The sequence below is a fragment of the Sorex fumeus genome, unplaced genomic scaffold (assembly GCF_029834395.1).
Source record: "Sorex fumeus unplaced genomic scaffold, SorFum_2.1 ptg000010l, whole genome shotgun sequence".
Taxonomy (NCBI): domain Eukaryota; kingdom Metazoa; phylum Chordata; class Mammalia; order Eulipotyphla; family Soricidae; genus Sorex; species Sorex fumeus.
In genome coordinates, this window is record NW_026606067.1 from 20,579,262 (window position 1) to 20,599,865 (window position 20,604).

Genomic DNA, 20,604 nt, shown 5'->3' on the forward strand with positions numbered 1-20,604 from the left:
TAATCCAGTCCCGGTGATCTACTGGGAGTATTTAGTTTTATTCTTGCAGGAATGCCTCCAAGTAGTGCTCACAGTCCCAGAGGCCAGTCCTGGAAGTTCTTGACCAAGTGGCTTGTGGCTCAGTGTTAGGGCCTGAGGTTGTGCTGCTGCTTGGGCCCTGTGGCATGAGAGACCACAAGGGTCATACCAGAAGTGCTCAGGAGACCATGTGTGTTGCTGGGAATTAAACAGCTGCATGCAAAGCATGTGCTTTAACCCTGTCCTATTTCTTCACCTCTACTGGTAGGTATTTGGGAGGATGGTCTATATGTCTATCTGGAGGGGTAATTCTCATTTGTTTCCAACACTACCTCTATACTTATCCAGCCTCCACTCTCTCATTAAGCCATTTATTTGCTGAGCCAGGTTCACTAATGTGAGTGAGATTACACAAGTCTGAAACACTGGAGACACCCAGTGTATGAGAAGGCAGAGCTGAGTGAGCACACTGCCCGTGATGAAGCGGGGGCCATGCTAATGACATCTCACTCCCCATCACCACCCTCCTTGGTATCACCAACATTCAGCTTTGAATCACCCAGGTCCCGTCAGTGCCTGAGTCTTGCTTCTTTGGCTTTGGGAAGTCCTCCTTCACTCTAGCACATGAGCTGACCATAAACTGGAATATTATTGCATGGCCTCAGGACAAGAAGGACTGACTCCTGGGCTCCTTCATTTCCTTTGGCCCATTTTGCTTTGTTAAAGGGGCACACCTGGAGGTATCCGGGCTGCTCCCAGCTCACTGCTCAGAGATTGATTCTGGTAGTGCTCAGAGGACCATATGTGGTGCTGGAAATTGAGCCTGAATCTCCTGCACGCAAAGCACACTGTCTAGACCACTGAGCTCTTGCCCTGGCCTGCTGCCTGAGGGAGACTTCTGCCTCTGGCAATGGCAGTGGGGCCCTTCGCAGTCAGGACCTCCCCAAACTTCACTTTCCTTGACTATAAAATCAGATCATTGGAACTGATAGTCTCACAATCCTTTCTAACCTCCACTGGCTGTGATTATTTAATACTACAGAAATGTTCATTACTCAGTCAGTTGGAATCTCTGGCACCTCAAAGTGTATTTTGAAGGAAGTGTCATTTAGTAGTGAAATTTGACCTTTGAGGACCCAGAAGAATCATGGCCATGCTTTCAGATGCAAATCTCCACTTTAATGCAAGTGACATAAATTAAGAACTCTCCAAGTCACAAGTAAATCAAAAGGAAGCTACATTTGCTCAGCATTCCACTGTGTTCCCAAGCCAGCTGCAAACAACACTGTGAGCCAGCACAGACAGGTTGTTTGCTTTGTTTTTCTTTTTTTTCCATCTTAACTTCCTGTGCTCGGAAAATCAAGGCAGGTCTGTGGCTGAACCCAAACATACACTGCAGGCCAAGCCAGGCCTCAACAGCCATGACAATAAGAATGGGCCTACTTCCTGGGCCCCTTCTTCTCAGTATTATGATACAGTCAAACACAGAGCAGTTCTCTCACAATTTGGTTTAGGGAAAGCTATAACTGTATCCTGGTTACAAACCTAAGAAAATACTCAGTGATATAGTGATGTGATAACCATGGGAATCAAAACCAGAGGAGTCAACACAATTGGAAGCCTGAGACCCAAAGTATAATAAGTTTTTTTTTTTAATTTTGCTAATAAGTTTACTAAAGTGCGGGTTGGGAGGGAACCATGGGACCAGGGTAGAGGGATGCTAGTAGCAGTGGTGGGTCTGGAGTTGTAACATTGCACAAACTCTATTATTAAAAGCATTGTAAATCACAGTGCCTACATAAGAATTTAAAAATCAGTTTAATTACATTTTGTTTACATATGAGCAGGTTTTTTTACTTTGAGAAACACAAAGTAGTGCATTACAAAATTCAACAAAGCATCAGAACTTGACCCTTTGTTAGTATAAAATAATCAAAATAATCATATGAGAAAAAAATTCAAATAGTTCAGAAGTCCTTTATGGGATTGATGGAGCATCAATAAATAGCAATAGTCTAACTCCTTTTCATTGTAATTCCAACCTAAGTTAACTACACACCCAGAGTTGCCTGGAAAGCCAGAAGGCCTTAAAATATACATAGATTTTCCAGAAATTCTTTAAAAAGATGGTGAAAACTCTTATACAGTTATGAAACAAATGCATATTCACACATATTCACATACATAGGTGTGTATATGCATACACACTATGTATATGCTTTAAAATATGCATTAAAAGATATTAAAGATAAAACACTGCTATTGGAGAGTCTAGATGGTGTTTCTTTGAATGTTCAGTTTTCCTTAATTTCCATTATTTTCACAGTGAATATATAATTATACTATTATTTACTAAAAATCAAACAGACAAACAAACAAACAAACACTGTCCTCCCATTGTTCATCGATTTGCTCAAGCGGGCTCAGTAATGTCTCCATTTTGAGACCTGTTGTTACTGTGTTTGGCATATTGAATATGTCACAAGTAGCTTGCCAGGCTTTGCCATGGTGAGATACTCTCAGTAGCTTGCCAGGCTTTCCGAGAGGGGCAGAGGAATCGAACCCAGCTGGGCCAGGCCGGCTGCGCACAAGGCAAATGCCCTACCACTGTACTAAAAATCACATTTACCAAAAAAGTTTGAGAAAGGAGTGGTGGTGATCTGACCTCTAACATAAATGATAGGAACAAAAAATAAGAATTCAGAGACATAATGAGGAAAATTGGCTTTTGGACTCCAAATTCTTGCATTTCTTATTTCATTTTAGCCAATGGGGCACCAAACTTTCAAGACCCATATTGGAAGTGGGAGGTGGTGAGGTAAAGGAATGATTAAAATGTCAGAGGGTTTGGGCTGGAATTCTGTTCTACCACTGACTGGGTTGGTGACCTGGGGCCAATTGCTCTGTGCCTCAGTTTCTTTATCTTTAAAATGATATTAAGAATACCAAGTTACTCATTAGGCAGCCAAAAGAACTGGGCAAGGTCAGGCCTCTCCACGTAGTGAATGCTTGTACATCACGAAGACCAGAGAGGGCTTCTCCTCTAATGTCTCTCTCTTGTGTCCACTCTCTAAGCAAAGATCCAGAGGAAATAAGAGTGAACACATTAGGTTCTCCATGCCCTGGATAAGTAGAGTCAGAAAGGTAGCACCATGCCAATGGAACAGTTAAAGCCACAGGTGGTGAAGCTTCGTTTCTATGTACAGTGAACACTGGCACTCCAACACTGGCCTGGCCTATACTCAGACTTGAGTTCTTGGAACCCAGTGATATTGCTGCTACCCACCTTGTCCACCCAAGTTTCCGTGCCACAACATGTCCCTTCCAAGGGGTCTACTAACCTTGGGTAAAGGCTGGGCTCTATTCTTATCTGACAATAGGGTTCTTTAGCTGTGGGGCTGTTCATGGTGAAATGGATGAACTCAATCTTCACTTTGGAGCACTTCCAAAAGATGCCAAAAGGAAGCATGGTTCCTTTCTCTAGAGACCCTCCACGTGACCATGTGTGCTTCCAGCTTTAAAATAGAAGTTTTGTTTATTATAAACTAAAAACTGGCCAACAGGAAGCAATGCTTTGTACTGTGACCTTCTGTGACTTTTCTGGATCACAAAATGCTCTTTATTATGCATGACTACAAAACAGAAACAGTACTGTTATTAGTATTGAAGAATCATGTAGCCTGTTACCCAAAATGTATCACCAAGCTGCCTTTGCCCAGAGGGACCAGTCTATCATCTCTCAGCTGCTGTTTTAGATTCTTCTCCCATGCCATACCAATTTATATGGCAAAGAATGAAAGAGAATTCAAATATTAAGTGATGAAAACCCCATTTGAAGATATTCAAATAAGGTCCTGTATCTGCATAGGAAGCCACGTAGGCAAATATTCAGGCACTTATGCATTGTGGTCCTGTGTCAATAGATACAGAAACTTAAAGAGATAGAAGCCAGAAAGCACTCCGTAGCAGCTAGAAGATTGAAGAGCCAGAAATTAGAAAACAGCAGCTCTCCTTGCCTTTTCGACTTAATTATTTCTCCACATTATCCCCCTCAGTGCAAAGATAACACCCAACCTTTCTTGGAAAGCACCATGTTTTTCAAGCTATGTTTCTTTTGGAGTTGTTCTGGAGACAACAACATCATTAAAATCTGAGGCAAGGGACAGACATAATGTCTATCTGGTTGCTATTAGTGTTTTGGAAATTCCCACTGAAATGCTTCTAGTTAGCAACTAGAGGTGTTGATCAAACAATAGTTTCCCAGCCAACCAAAAAATTGGATGGATCCAGATGACTTTGCACTCAGGCACTAGAGTTTGGGGTGTGGGGGGTAAAGTTTGACTAATTGTGACATTGACCTTGCTAAAGCCATGGAGAACCTTGGCTTATTGTGTGGGTAACACTGAAAATACATTGCCCAATCCTCACATATTGAGTTTATGGCATACCAAAGACAGTCACTTTTGGGGGAAGTGACCAATGTCACCATCTAAAGCAGTATTTCTCAAAGTGGGAGATAGGAGTAGTTGCTTTAGGTAAAATTGGGAGGTGCTGAGGACATTTTTTTCTGAAAAAAAAAAGTGAGGTAGACCAAATAAGTTTGGGGACCTCTGATCTAAGGCAACTTTGTTCCAGTGACCTACTCCACAGCAGTCAGTGTTAATCTATTGAATAATTAATCTCACCACCACTCCTGTGCACCCTTTAACAAACTAAGAATATATTCCAGGCATGAAAATATGGGAAAGCACTCACATGCGAATTGCTGAAATAACTACAAGAAAATCTCACTGCACACATACAAGTTATGTTGACACGGAAGAATATCTCCTCATCAGTCTGAGTAAACTATTACATAACAGCTCAGTTATAATAAAATCCTGATTCCAAATCAAATAAGTCTCCCAGACTTCTAAAATGAGTCACCAACAGCTTTATAAACATACAAAATACTTGACAAGGAAGTCTCTGATAATTTTTTGGTAATTATGTCTGCAAATTGTTCCTTGCTGACATCACTGTTCAAAATGGTTTCCCATAAGTGTGCATTGCCTCTTTGCATCTGTTCATCAATCACTAATGCTTTGAATATTTCTACAATTATTAGGTAGTATGCCAGGTTTACAGGATTCCAGAGTTCTCTGCTTGATATAATTTTTAATTAGAATTAGTGTGATCAAAAAGGTTGAGTCCCAGGTTACGATTGAACCCCAGGCTCCTTTTAGTATGTTTTAATGCTAGTATATTTTGATGTAGTATGTAGTTTGATTCATGATATCCACATACCTTATCCAAGAATAGTATTTCACAAAGAAAGATGACATAACTTTTCAACAACTTCCCAAAAACTGCAAGAGAGAAAAGAGGGGCCTGGCTTTTAGGGGGCAGAGGAGATCCCTGAATTGACATATTTTGTCTTAAAAGGCATTGCAAAGCCCTGACGTCATCTCTCTTTGTGTTGGACATGAGATTTAAAGTTCTCCTCTGACATGTGATTCACACGCCAACTCTGAGCCAAATCTGAGTGTCAGATGCTGGGTTCTTCATACTGTATTATCTGGCAAGCAGTATGGGAGAGTCAGAGCTACGCCAAACTGCCTTACAGATCTAGAATAAAGAATGATTGATTGTCACCACAGCATAGGGGTTTATCCCAGGAAAGGAGGCAACATGAAATGACGTTTTAGTCTAAGACTTAGGAAAGTCACTGGGAAAGAGAGGACATAAACTAGGCCATTATAATGGATGTGGCCCAGAATAAACTAAGTCCTTGATCTTGCTAACTGTACTCATCCAGTGATAAACACTGGCTCCCTGGAAGCCTGAGAAAGTACAATGTTTAGAGGAGTTCAAATGTGTCTAAATGGAATTTGGACTTCTCCCCAAATGACCTGTGTGGTTGGCATGCCAGACTCTTGCCACTGGAATGCCACTGGAATGAAGATGGTTGAACAAGCAAAGAAATAAGCACAGAACTTGCTGTTGAAAACAGAACTGCTGTCTTCATCAAGCCTGAAACCTTCAGCATCAGGTTTAGAATAAATGGATGGGAAAGATATTTTCTACAGGATGATGGACATTTTAAGGATAGGTGTTAGCTTAATACTTTCGAAGTCAAGTGTTTTTTTTTTTTTTATCGTTAGAGATCACCAGCATCTTTAACAATAAGTTAGACTATCAGTGGGCTAACAGTGGACTAACAGTGTAGTATTTTGTAACAGGAAGCATTCCAGATGAAGTTGCATGCAAGTGTAAGATAAGTTATTCATTCATTAATTTCCTTATTTATGGTACAATCTTTATAGAGCACCTATTAAACCTATGGTGCTTGGCAGAGAGATTGCTAACAGGTGTTGTAGAACAGTGAGTGAAACCCAACCCAAAACAAAAATTAATGCACAATATAGTAAATCAAAAACTGACAACATGCTTTGGGTCATAAACAGGACCTGACTTTAGAAGAAAGCTTCAGAAACATCTCTCTTTCTCTCAGAGAGAAATGTGTGTGTGTGTGTGTGTGTGTGTGTGTGTGTGTGTGTGTGCTTCCACTGACCCTCTAATTCGTTGCTCTTGTGTTATTAAAAACAAAACACAAAACTTCAGAACTGTTCCTTTAGTTGAAGTTTGTGGTATTGGAATCATGTTGTGTGAAAAACCAACATTAATATTATTGTAAAACAAACAACTTCAATCAGTAAATTTTTAAATTAAAAATTGATATCATTGTCAAGTCTACTTGTTTAATTTGGTTGGTGTTGGGTTCTCATCTGCAAAATTAAGGTAATTTTAGTGCCTTTCACAGGCTACTATAAGATCTTTAAGCAACATCAGTTGTTAGAAATTCTGTCCAGTGCTTGGTAGCAAGTGGTCCAAACTGAACTTGATCCAAATGCTTAATTTCTGCACTATAGTAACCTTATTGGGACATACTGTGAAATAATGGTAGAATAGCAGATTGGCATTCAATTGGGGAGAACATAGAATTCCAAGCCAAAATACTTGAAACTGAAACAATTTAGTGGAAATTGAAACAATTTCAGAATTTTAACACAAATTAAAATATTAAAATAAATCTAGAGAAACTATTTTGAATACAAACACATGTAAACAGGTAAAATGGATGGAATATTGTAAAAAAATATTTTACTGGAAATATTTTTTCCACTATCACTATATACTCCTAATATAATCACTTGATCACTTGACATCATTGATTTGCTCAAGCGGGTGCCAGTAACAGTCTCCATTCGTCCCTGTTGCGTGCTAGTGTAGCCCAATGGCGTGTTCTCCCTCCAGGAACACAAAAAGCCTCAAATCAATCGTTCAGGGTCTTGATGAAGAAGTCTGACCATCTCGTAGGTGAGTGCCCATGCTTTCTTTTGATGTCCCAATCCAGTCAGTATTGGCTCTAGTAAAGCGGTCATCTCCAAATCGCATTATGTGTCCAGCCCATCTGATTTCTGAAGACTTGGTAAACGAGACAGCATCCCTGATTCTTTTTTTTAAATTTTTATTAGTGAAAAACCATGAGGTTGAAGACTTACAAAGTTTTGTGCTTGGGTTTCAGTTATACAATGATCAAGTACCCATCCCTCCGCCAATGCCTATTCTCCACCACCACTGACCCCAGTATCCCTCCCACCCCCCCCCCGCCTCCCATCCCACCTTGCCTCTGTGGCAGGGGATTCCCTTTAACAAAGGGAATGTTAAATATCTCTCTCTTTTTGAGTTCTTGATCATCAACGGAGGTCAGAACTCTGGATTCTTTCTCTCACTTGAGTGATAAGCGTGATAATCCAAGCATAGCTCTTTCAATTCCTCTTTAGGAGACCCAAATAGCATTTTCATCCTGTTTAAGTAGGGCCCAGGTCTCTGAGGTATATTGTTAATGCAGAAAGAACAGTGGAATCGAAGAGATCTGACTGAAGCCAGAGGTTCTTCGTCATTTTAGCTATTTCTCTGATGCTCTTGAAGGCATTCCAAGCCTCTCTCTCTTCCTCCTGCACAACTCAGGTGCCAGGTCATTCATCATGTTGACTTCTCGACCTAGGTACATATAACTGTTACATTCACAGATGTTCATTACGTTGAGAGTGAATGGAACGTCAGGAATGAGACCATTTCTCATAAACATTGTCTTCATGAGATTCAGCTGTAGTTCAATCTTTCCACACTCATGGTCGAAGTTGGCCAGCATTTGTGCCACCTGGTTAATGTTTGGTGTTATTAGAACAATGTCATCAGCAAAACAGAGGTGGTGTAGTTGACAACCATCTATCTTCACTCCCATTCCTTCCCATTCCAGTCATCGCATGACGTTCTTGAGGGTGGCACTGAAGAGTTTCTGTGAAATGGTGTCACCTGATGAATGACCTGAACCCCTCGCTTGACATCGATGATCACTTCCTTGTAGAATGGTGAGATCCTGGTAGTGAATCCGCAATACAGCTCACGAAGGATCCTGATGTATTGAGTTTGAATTCCCTTTTTGGCTAGAGCTTCGATGACTGCTTCAGTCTCAACAGAATCAAAGGCCTTCTTTAAATCAATGAACTTCTTTAAAGAAGGCCTAATATAATAAAATAGATAATTGTGAACAAATAAAATAATTCTTTTTCCCCACTTAAAAAAGAGAAAATCTGGTGCATATGCTGTCAGAGCCTATGTGCTGTTTGCACCCATGTCGCCAAGCACATGCAGTGCCTGAGCACTTGTGTTGCCTGACTATCCCCTCTTGAGCTGCGGACTTTCATGCTTTCATATCTAATGCTGGGATGTGTGTAGGAGCTCTCTCTTCCCTTGGAGAAGCCCGGGTTCTCTCTTGATCACACTCCACTCTCTCCCACTTTCTCTTTCTCCTTCCCTTCAAAACCTTCAAATAAAAGATGTGTAATTCAGAGAGAGGAAGAGGAGGAGGAGGAGGAGGAGGAGGAGGAGAAGAAGAAGAAGAAGAAGAAGAAGAAGAAGAAGAAGAAGAAGAAGAAGAAGAAGAAGAAGAAGAAGAAGAAGAAGAAGAAGAACTGAGTTTAAATGGGAGCAGGAAGAACAGAGATTCCATTCACAAAGTGAATCAGTAAAGGGAAAGATAAAGGAAAAAATTATATTAGCAGACCCTTAGAAGTCATACTTTCTTTTTTTCTTTTTTTCGTTTTTTATTAATGAAACACCATGAGGTACAGTTATAGACTTACAAATTTTGTGCTTGGGATTCAATTATACAATGATCAAGTACCCATCCCTCCACCAGTGCCCATCATCCATCACCACGGGTCCCAGCATCCCCTCCACCCCTCATCCTCCCCGTCCCACCCTGCTTCTGTGGCAGGGTATTTTCCCTTGTTCTCTCTCTCTCTTCTTTTGGGTACTGTGTTTTGCAAGAGAGGCATTGAGTGGCAATCATGTTTGGTCTATAGACTACTTTTAGCATGCTTCTCCCACCCTGGGAGGGTCCTCACAACACCCTTTATTTGGTGCTCTCTTCTCTATCTGAGCTTCCTTTTCACCTAGCACGTGTGGCTGGCCTTCAAATCATGGAGCAAAATTCCTGGTACTACTCTCAGCCATTCCTGGGTGTTAGTCTCCCTTTTTGTTGCTTTATGTTCCCCAGATGAATGCAATCTTTCTGTGTCTATCCCGCTCTTTCTGACTCATTTTGCTTAACGTGATACTTTCCATGTAGTACCACTTGTATGTAAATTTCATAAAGAAGTCGTACTTTCTTTTTTTTTTCCCTTTATTTTATTTTATTTTTTTTAAAGTTGTAGATTTACAATTTTTTGTGCTTTGGTTTCAATTATACAATGATCAGATACCCATCCCTCCACCAGTGCCCATTTTCCACCACCATGGATAATATCCCTCCCACTCCCATCCCCCCATCCCCCCTGTCTCTGTGGCAGGGCAATCCCCTGTGTTCTCTCTCTCCTTTTGGGTGTTGTGGTCTGCAAAAGAGGCATTGAGTGGCAAACATGTTCAGTCCATAGTCTACTTTCGACATGCATCTCCCCTCCTGGGAGGATCCTCCAAACATCCTTTATTTGGTGCTCCCTTCTCTATCTGAACTGCCCTTTCCTCTAGGATACCCGGCTGGCCTCTAAGTTATGGAGTAATCCTCCTGGTGCTGATCTCAGCTATTCTTGGGTATTAATCTCATACTTTGTTACTTTATATCCCCCAGATGAATGCAATCTTTCTATGTCTATCCCTCTCTTTCTGACTCATTTCGCTTAGCATGATACTTTCCATATTGTACCACTTGTATGTAAATTTCATGACTTCATCTTTTCTAAGAGCTACATAGTACTCCATTGTGTAGATGTACCAAAGTTTCTTTAACCAGTCATCTGTTCTTGGGCATTCAGGTTTCTTCCAGTTTCTGGCTATTGTAAAGAGCGCTGCAATGAACAAACAAGTGCAGATGTCACTTCGACTATACATTTTTGCCTCTCTGGGATATATTCCCAGGAGTGGTATTGCTGGGTCAAATGGGAGCTCAATTTCTAATTTTTTGAGAATCGTCCATACTGTTTTCCAGAAGGGCTGAACCAGTGGACATTCCCACCAACAGTGAAGGAGTGTCCCTTTCTCGCCACATCCACGCCAGCATCGGTTGCTTTTGTTCTTTTGGATGTGGGCCAGTCTCTGAGGTGTGAGATGGTATCTCATTGTGGTTTTGAGAAGTCGTACTTTCTACAGTGAAAAGTTGGTGCTCTCTCCACCTCTGATTCAAGAAATAAATATTATCTCCCAAATTATGGGACTCTTCTAACTTTAAAAACTGGCTCTGACAGAAACATAGAAACTGACTCAAGGAGAAGAGATAACTCAATAACTAGTGTAATCTTGGCATTCACAAGGCCACTGGTTTGATCTCTAGCATTGCACAGCCTCCCAAATAGCCCCATTACCCCAGGCATCTGTGGGTAAAGTTCGTCCCCCCATCCCCGCCACCTGACTCCAATCAAATAATAAAAAATGTTCTTTTTCTGTGTATCTGTCTTTCTTACACACACACACACACACACACACACACACACACACACAGTCACTCACATACATACATGCGCATGAGCCATTTGAATAAGCTAACTGTAAAATTATTTAAAAATTAATAGTGATATAAACCAGGCCAGAATTTTTCAAAGTATAATAACAGAACAGATGTTAATAGGAAAGGACAATGACTTAAAACAGAGTGAAACCAATCACTTAGCTTATTTTATATAAGATTCTTGGAATGATTTTATATAACATCCTTGGAAACCACAAGATGAGAACCAAGAATGTTGTCAATTATGTTAAGGAGGTATAAAGAAAAGCATAGGTGGCAAGAGCCTGGGGAGAGAAAAAAAATGTGGTGCTGGCCCAAACCCACTGTAGGTTCAGTGAACTAAGCAAGAAAGATTCACTTAATTCCTGTTCTGACAGCTGAAAACTTAATTATCTGGGAAGGACACTGCCAAGGTGAGTCCTGGAGTCCTCCTAGTGGTAAGGATGGAGTGACCAGTTGGCTGGTGATAATCATGGCAGTGATAGTGGAGGCACTTGTTCTGGTTGGAGGATTCTCATGACAGCTCATAATATTATTATCTGAACCTAGGGCAGAGCAATAGTACAGCGAGTAGGACACTTGCTTACCTTGCACAGGCAAAAGTCTACCCAGGTTTGGTCCCTCTGCACCACATACAACCCCCTGAGCCCTGCCAGGAGTGATTCCTGAGCACAGAGTTAGGAGTAAGCCCTGAGTATCACCAGATGTAGCCCCAAAACAACAGCAAAAATAATCAATCCTGCTGAGTTCATAACCATGTCACTGAGTTGAGTTTGTCGAGATAGTGGCTTCCTGATCACATGTATAGAGATTATGACACGGAGGCCACCTTACTCATCAGATAAGATGTCTGTAATTTTGGAATCTTGGGTCACCTAGTGAGATAGATTTTTTAAAAAAAAGCTCTGGCATATTCTGTAGCTGATTTAAAAGCTCCAACTGGGAACACGTGGGTTTCATAAGAGAACACTTGAAAACAACCAGGGTCAAGTCAGGATATATAGCCACTCTCGAGAGCTGATGTGAAATTTCAGTAGTCTCAGTAGTATGACCGACAAGGTAGGTACTCAAAATATGGAAAGTATGCAGATTTTAATGCAACACAAAACTTTCTGAATCCTTAGCTGTTGAAAAATACAATGGGTTTCTCAAGAATTAGTGGGTATTGGAGGACTTTTTTCCAGAATGACTATAGATATTCAATATAGCAGCCACTAACTACCTGTGACATGTGAGCACTTAAAGCGTGACTGGTCTAAATTAAGATGTGATGTGCTGTCATTGTAAAATCAGCTACAGCTAAAGTGAAAACTTTTTGGGCAGAATGAGTTACAGTTAACACACAATTAACATTCATGTCACCTGATGATTTGAACTTGTTTCTTGTCACAAAATTTAAAATTGCATATGTAGTTTCACTGGGGTCTCACATTCTATTTCTAATGGCTAGAACAGATGATATAATAGAGATTGGGTAATCACTGAATGTGCAGAAGGTTAAAGATATCCCCTTACTCACCCTTCTTCAGTATCTGGGCTTCATGCAATCAAGGAATTTCTGTAACCATCACTCTCCAGCTTGTGCCCAAATCAAGAAAACCAAGGCCTTACATTTCCTTTGAAATGGGCCTCTTGGTGCCCTTAGTCATATGTGACTGCCTCAACCCTTTGCACAAATAAAAACATCTTACCAACTTGATGTGGTGTCTGTGTTTTCTGATCCCAGTTCTGTCAGAAGATGAAGGATCCAGTTACCATCCCAGGATTGCAAGCACAGATAGCAAATGCCTAGAAAGCCATGACAATTTCAGCCCTGAGTTCTTCTCCTAATAAGGTCATGGAGAAGTTATCTTTGTGTTAAAAATAGAGAAAGGAAAGGTGATACATTTCTGAGACAATAAGAGAATGTTCCTGAATGGTGGGTGAAAATGGCACCATTTGGGAGCTAAGCCTGACTAAACTGGGATGTGAGGAGCTGTCCTGAGAGGAAGAAGGTATGATTTTCCTCCCCATTATTGTCCCTAATGGACAGGGAGTTGATCTCAGGAGCATCACAGAAATTATAGCTCAGCGTTGCACAGCCCTCAGGGTCAGTTTCAGACAAGAGTTTTGAAGTGAAAAGATAGAAGAAATAATAGTTATGAATTGAGTTTCTGTGAAAAGAGGGGTAGTACAAGGTGTGCAGAGGAGGGCACATCAGGTCCCCATGCAGGCAAAAGAACAACTCAGGATCATATGGGGAAAATATCAGCAAAAGCTTTTCAAAGCCCCAGGGCATTGCCACTTCCTACACCAGCTGGACTCTGAAAAAACAAAATTGCCCAAAAGGAAGGCAGAAAAGGAGAGAGAGTTGAAGGGAAAGTGGTGATGTAGTGAATGGTGGACTGGAGCGAAAGCACAGCGGGTAGGGCGTTTGCCTTGCATGCGGCTGACCTGGGTTCGATTCCTCTGTCCCTATTGGAGAGTCTGGTGAGCTACCGAGAGTATCCCGCTCACATGACAGAGCCTGGCAAGCTCCCTGTGGCGTGACATATTCGATGTGTCAAAAACAGTAACAAGAAGTCTCACAATAAAGACGTTACTGGTGCCCACTTGAGCAAATTGTTGAACAATGGGAGAACAGTGCTATAGTGCTACAGTGAATGGTGCAAAGCTAAGCCTCAGAAGACTTGATCCTGGGGTAGCCTTTATGCTCTGGCTTCTCTACAGCCACCAGATAATGAGAGGGATTAAACATAGCTGGGCTGTTATTAGCACATGGTTCTCTATTAGCACATGGTTCCATTGGGAAAGAAGATGAAGGAACAATGCTAAAATTCCTTTTTCATCAGAAAAATTATTGCTCCAATGAAAGGACTCAGAGTGGATGCCTGGACTCAAGAGGAGAAGCTTCTTGACTGTCCTGTACCTGCAAGTGGCAAATAGCTTCATGGGCTGAGTGGATTTCAACTTAGTCTTTACTCTCACTAGAAGAGACAAAGCTAACAATATAGCCAATAGTTAGTTAAGACCACTTAGGACTTCTCAACATTTTTCTGATAGTTTCCCCCTTTGACCTATTTCTTTCCTGTGGAACCTTCTCCCCCATCCTAAGTGACCCCCTAGTCTCATTCCATGCCCTCCATTAATGTGATATTCACCTGTGGCCCACTAAGAATATTCTGGAGCCTACATGGAGCCATATTACTCTGGTTGAGTCATGCTTGTCTGGGAGAAGAAACCCTTTCTAAATTCAATCTCACAGGGAGAGAAAGGCCTCACTCTGGAGTATCGTAATGATGCTGACCTGCCGCACTGTTGTTACCATTATCATTTGTTAATAACAGGAGTATGGAATCCCATTCAGGTAACTGAGGTCAACTCCAGTGGATGACTCATCCCTGGGCTGATCTACATAAATAGTATGTGCTAAGATTACCATCTGGTATAACAATCTCCATCGCAAGACACCACATTTCCTGTTACCCAGGGTAAGTACATTTCAAGCATGAGGGAAAATTTTAGCAAGTTTCTCCAAGTACCTTTACTGAGAGATGAATGTGGCTTATCCAGACAGGAGGGGACAGGAAATTATGAGGTAAATCTGACTCTCTTTCATTTCCCCGCACTTCTCTTCCAGAAGAAGAGAGACATCACACAGGCATTCAGGTTCCTATCATTTGGGAGACCACATTAGCTTCCGAGTCTCCAGCAAAGGCAGTTCTGGAAAGCAGATCCTGAAGCACTGCAAGCCTCTTTTCCTGGGGCTTTGTCTCCCTGCTCTCCTCCCTCCTCTTACCAAGGGAGGAACTGCACTGATCACAACCCTCCACAAGGAAAGCTGTCGCTCCTGCATCATGTAGTTACAGGAAACACATCCATATAGGAATCCATTCTCCTTCAAAACTAATGTTGAGTCTTTTTGTTAGAGCCATGGATTGATTCTGAAACTCATGGATTCTTGAGAATTGTAAGAAGATCTGCAGACAAAACTAATATGCTTAAGAATTGCAAGTTGATTGTACAACTTGCAAAGATGAATCCAGGTTCCTTCTACATTGTCCTTCTACCAGTGTATGATGTCACTCTTTTTGTCCTTGGATACTGGATTCATATATAACGTCATAAGTTCTCCCTCCAGCATACAATGATCTGGTTTTGTTCCTATGCCATTCTCTATCTACAATCTGGGACAGGAGTCCTGCTAGTTACGTCCCTGTGCTGGGGCTTGCTGCTTTGTAACCGGTATCTGGGCTTCTCTAGAACTGTACCCCACTGGCTCCTTGTGTGCTTGGGAGAGATTGCTGTTCACCTGGAGGTGAAGATGCTTGTCTGGGGTCTTCCTTTTTTCTGCATCTATGCCCCAACCCTAGCCATCCCTTACCCAATTTTGACTGAAGCCCTTTTCTGTGGGCAAGATTTTAAATGATCAATTAATTGATCTATTTCACCTAATATTCCACCTTTCCACTGAACTGTATCACTTTTTAAAGATCCTCCTGACCCCATGTTATTGCCAGCGTCACTAGAGTTTTCATATGTTCCAACTAAGCTATTGTGGATGGGAGCTTTCACACCACCCTGCAAATGAAAAGTGTAAATAGAGAAGCTATAACAAGGAGGAAAATATTTGTGTAGAAATAGATATGTTATAGATAATGCATATGATTTTTATTCTTTTTTAAAATTTTTATTAGTGAAACACCTTGAGGTACAGTTGTAGACTTACAAATTTTTGTGCTTGGGTGTCAGTTATACAGTTTTCAAGTACCCAACACCCTTTATTTGGTGCTCCCTTCTCTATCTGAGCTCCCTTTTCTCCTAGTATGTGTGGCTAGCCTCCAATCCATGGAGTAAACCTCTTGATACTAATCTCAGCTATTCTTGGGTGCTAGTCTCCTATATTGTTATTTTATGTATCCCCAGAAGAATGCAACCTTTCTGTGTCTGTCCCTCTCTTTCTGACCCATTTTGCTTAGCAGGATACTTTCCATGTAATACCACCTGTATGTAAATTTCATGACTTCATCTTTTCTAGCAGCTATATAGTACCCCATTGTGTAAGTGTACCAAAGTTTCTTTAACCAGTCATCTGTTCTCGGGCACTCAGGTGTTTTTCCAGATTCTGGCTATTTTAAAGAGTGCTGCAATGAAAAAAACAAGTTCAGATGTCACTTCGACTATATATTTTTTCCTCTCTGGGATATATTCTAGGGAGTGGTATTTCTGGGTCAAAATGGGAGCTCAATTTCTAATTTTTTGAGAATTGTCCATACTGCTTTCCAAAAGGGCTGAACCAGTTGGCATTCCCACCAGCAGTGAACGAGAGTCCCTTTCTCACCACAACCGCGCCAGCACCAGTTGCTTTTGTTCTTTTGGATGTGGGCCAGTCTCTGTGGTATAAGATGATATCTCATTGTTGTTTTGATCTTCATCTCCCTGATGATTAATGATGTAGAGCATTTTCTCATGTGCCTTTTAGCCATTATGATTTCTTCTTTGAGAAAGTTTCTGTTCATTTCATCACCCCATTTTTTGATGGGGGTTGGATGTTTTCTTCTTGTGGAGTTCAACCTGTACCTTGTATATCCTGGATATCAACCCCTTACAGGATGAGTATTTGGCGACTATCCTTTCCCATTCTGTAGACTGTCTTTGTATTTTGGTCACTGTATCTTTTGAGGTGCAGAAGCTTCTTAGTTTAAGATAGTCCCATTTGTCTATCTCTATTTTCACTTGCTTGGTCAGTGGCATGACATTTTTGAAGATACCACTAGCTTCAATATCATGGAGGGTTTTGCCAACTTGTCGAGCTCTGGGAACTTTTCAGTGATGATTTTTTTAATCGTGGCTTTTTCATTGGGATTGTTTCCCTGAGCTTCTGGTACTCCAATGATTCTAATGTTGTTCCTCTTGGAATCATCTCCTAGGACTCTGATTCTCTCTAGAGCTATTTTGAGGTCCCTTGCCACTATTTTTTGTTGCCTGTTGGCTTGGTGAAGCTGATCTTCCAGCTCACTGATTCTGTCAGAGCTGCAGTCATTCTACTGTTGAGGGCACAGACTTAATTTTTTTATTTCATCTATGGAATCTTTTATTTGTGACATTTCTGCCCTCATTCCTTCCCATAATTTGTCAATTTTTTCTGTCATGTTACTGGATATCTGTTTGACTGTTTCATTGAGTTGATTGAACATCTTCATGACTTCATATCTGAATTCTTTTTCAGAGAGGTCCCTTAGGTGAGCAGTATCGACAGAGGCTTCTGGATTCTTTCGTCGTCCTCCCCATGTGGTGGGGATTTGCGTTGTTTCTTCATGTTGGTGTGTAGGTATGGGGACTAGATTCCTTGGTATGGCTAAACTATTTGCGGCCACGTGAGAGTTGGCCCCCTAAAATTAGGCCACGCCCACTTCTACAGAAGCCACGCCCATTTCTGAAAAGGCCAAGCTCCCAGGGGTACCTGGTGTGGGGGGGACGGGGGGGGGGGGGAGTAAAGACTGGGCAGGGGAGAAGACCAGCACAGCTTGGGGGACCAAGAGGAAGACGCAGAGTCTCAGAGCTGCTTTTCTCCCAGTGTCCGAGAGGACACCTGGGGGGTTTGCAGGGAGAAATCCAAGTCCCGAGTTCAAATACCAGCAGATAAACTGATATAGGTTTGAGAGAAGATCAGCACAGCTTGGGGGACGAAGAGCTGATTTTTATTCTTAATGGGAATCTCTTTTGCTTGATATTTTATCATGGGAGTTAGCAATCTTTCTTGTGAAAATCAGAGAAAAATGGCCACAAAATAGAGAGAGAAATTGGTGTAGTTATTTTCATAATAAAAGGAAAGACAAATTTCCATGAGTGTTTATTGATGATATTTAAGATAATAATAATAATAATTGAATGCAATATTTTCATCATATACATCCGCTAATGAGAAGAAAAATGGGGGTTAGTAATTTTTTATATACTTGATGTTCAAAGTTAGTGTTCCCAGGGGCCAGGATGATAGTACAGTGGTGAGGGCGTTGCCTTGCACATGACTGACTCAAGTTTGATCTCCCGCATCCCATATGGTTCTCTGAACATACGAGAAGTAAGTACAGAGTGCAGAGCCAGGAGTAACCTCTGAATATGTCTGGGAATGCCCAAAACCAAAAGCAGAAAGCATTCTCTTAAACAAATTGAAGGAAATGTTTACCTGTATCATTCTTGCTTTTCAATAGCAGTCAATAGGCTGGATTTGAAAACCATTCTCTATCATCATGGGTGCTGTACAAAACCTTCTCATTTGTGATCCACAAAAATTCTATGAGAACTGTAGGCAATCATATGTATTACCTATATTATGCATAGCATTCCTAAGATTTTCCTAAATAAAATGATTCCCTAAGGGTACTCAGCTAGTGAAGATGGTAACTAACACTTAAACTTGGGCCTCCTAATTCTTCACCATGCAATTTAAGACACATACTCACTTTCTGCTTCCTCTTGTCATGGTAAAGAGTCAACTTGAAATCTAAGAGTTAAAGAATCAGCTTAAACCCAGGATGAAGAGATTATTACCCAAAAGATTTTTTGAGACCTTTTTACTAATATCTATCATATCTTCATGTTCGAACATTTTTTTCCTTTGATAATTGACTTGGCATTTGGAAGCGTCCCAAATGCTTAGTAAGTAAAGTTAATATAGTTGAGTCCCTCCCTAACTCCCATTCCTACTTCTGTATCCACATTGTTCATATACCCCAATGGTTAAGGACCGTGGTACCTGGGGAGAAAAACTGATGGTTGTCCACCAGGCCAGTCATAAAGAAACCCCTATAGATATGGAGAACTAATATAGGAATTAAGTCACATTCCTTGCTTGACTGTCACCCCAGTTCAGTCCTTGGTACCACATGATCTGATGAGTTTTGCCAGGTGCCAAAGCTGGAAGTCCCCTAGCACCAACATGGTGGTCTGGGTACTCTGGGGCACCACAGAGAACCAGCACCAGTGCAACCTCGGGCTAAGCCCAGTTGGTCAAGAATCACTGGAAGAGTCCCCAGGCCTCCTGAGTATCACTGCTAAAGGAGATCCTCCTAAGCCTGGAATGTTCTCATGCTTGTCGTGCACATTCAGGGAGGCTTCCCCTCAAACTTCTTCCCACCACCTTGTTACTTATTCTACAATTGGTATCTTCCTATTTTCTGGCCATCTATGCAAAACAATCAACACCCACGTCCTACAAACCATTTTGTAGTCAAACCTCTCACCTTCTTTTCTTTCAACAAAACAAACAACCAGACACATTATTAATCTTGCACACAGTAAGTTTTTCCTGATCACAGTCTTTAGGGTCTTCCCAAAGTGAATCTCTAAGGCTGCAGTGTTCCATGCTGGGATAGTTCTGACAGATTTTGAAGAAATATCCATAAACCAGAACTCAAATAATCCTGCCAGCTCCACCATTTCTGGCCAGGTCTGACTGTGTGGGAAGAGAGGAGACCATGTGGCAGCCCCATGTACTTATTGCCTTTACACAGACACTTGACTTTCGCCTTCAAGACTGCTTTGACTTGCTTTCAAGCCTGCCACTTCCACTGAATAATACAGTTTTTCTATGCATACACAATTTCAAAACAGATGTCTCCCTAACATATGGTCTTAGCCACTATCCACTGCTGTTGTTGGGGTTCATCACAAATGGGATTCATTATATTCGATCTGGACAAAAACATCAGAAAGCCATCTTTCAACATTACTGCAGGCATTTGTTGCACTTACACTTCTGATTTTAAAATAAAGACTTGATTGCAGAGATCTAACCCAGTAACCCCTAGAAATTGAAGATTTAGGGTGATGCCTGATTTACACTCTTGGATATAATAACCTGATGAAGGAAAAAAAGACCTTAAAATTATATATAACTTAATCTTTAAGTGTCTTTTTAAGTAAGTAGTTGTTTCCCAACATTTTTATGTTAATGATGTAGGTTCATTGTAAAAGAACAAGGTCTTCTTAACTCTTTAATTTTCTTCTCATGCTTTTTAAAATAAAACACTATACAAAGGAATGTAAAGGGCTCAAAAATACATGATCCCACCAGCAAACATAAAACATTTTGCATATATTTGATAATTAGCATACAGTAATTACTCAATCTCTTTGCTTCTGAGAAGCATTTCCATGCCAAAAGAGATAAAATAGGGGCAAAGGGGCTTGCATTGCACATAGCTGACCCCAGTTCAATCCTTAGCACTGCAGTCCTAAGCACTACTGGGAGGGACCACTGATTACAAAGCTGAGAATAGACCCGAAGCACCACTGGTTGTGGCAAAAAAGCACCAAAATATACATATAAAAAAATTAGAGACAATCATTTTCTTATTATATAAAGGTTGGAAAGAATTTCTTGATAAATAGTGCAAATATAATATTGTAATTGCATATTTCAACTGTTATGTTGCCACTCTGGCAAGCTCCCTGTGGAGTATTTGATATACCAAAAGCAGTAACAACAAGTCTCACAATAGAGACGTTACTGGTGCCTGGTCGAGCAAATCAATGAACAACAGGAGGACAGT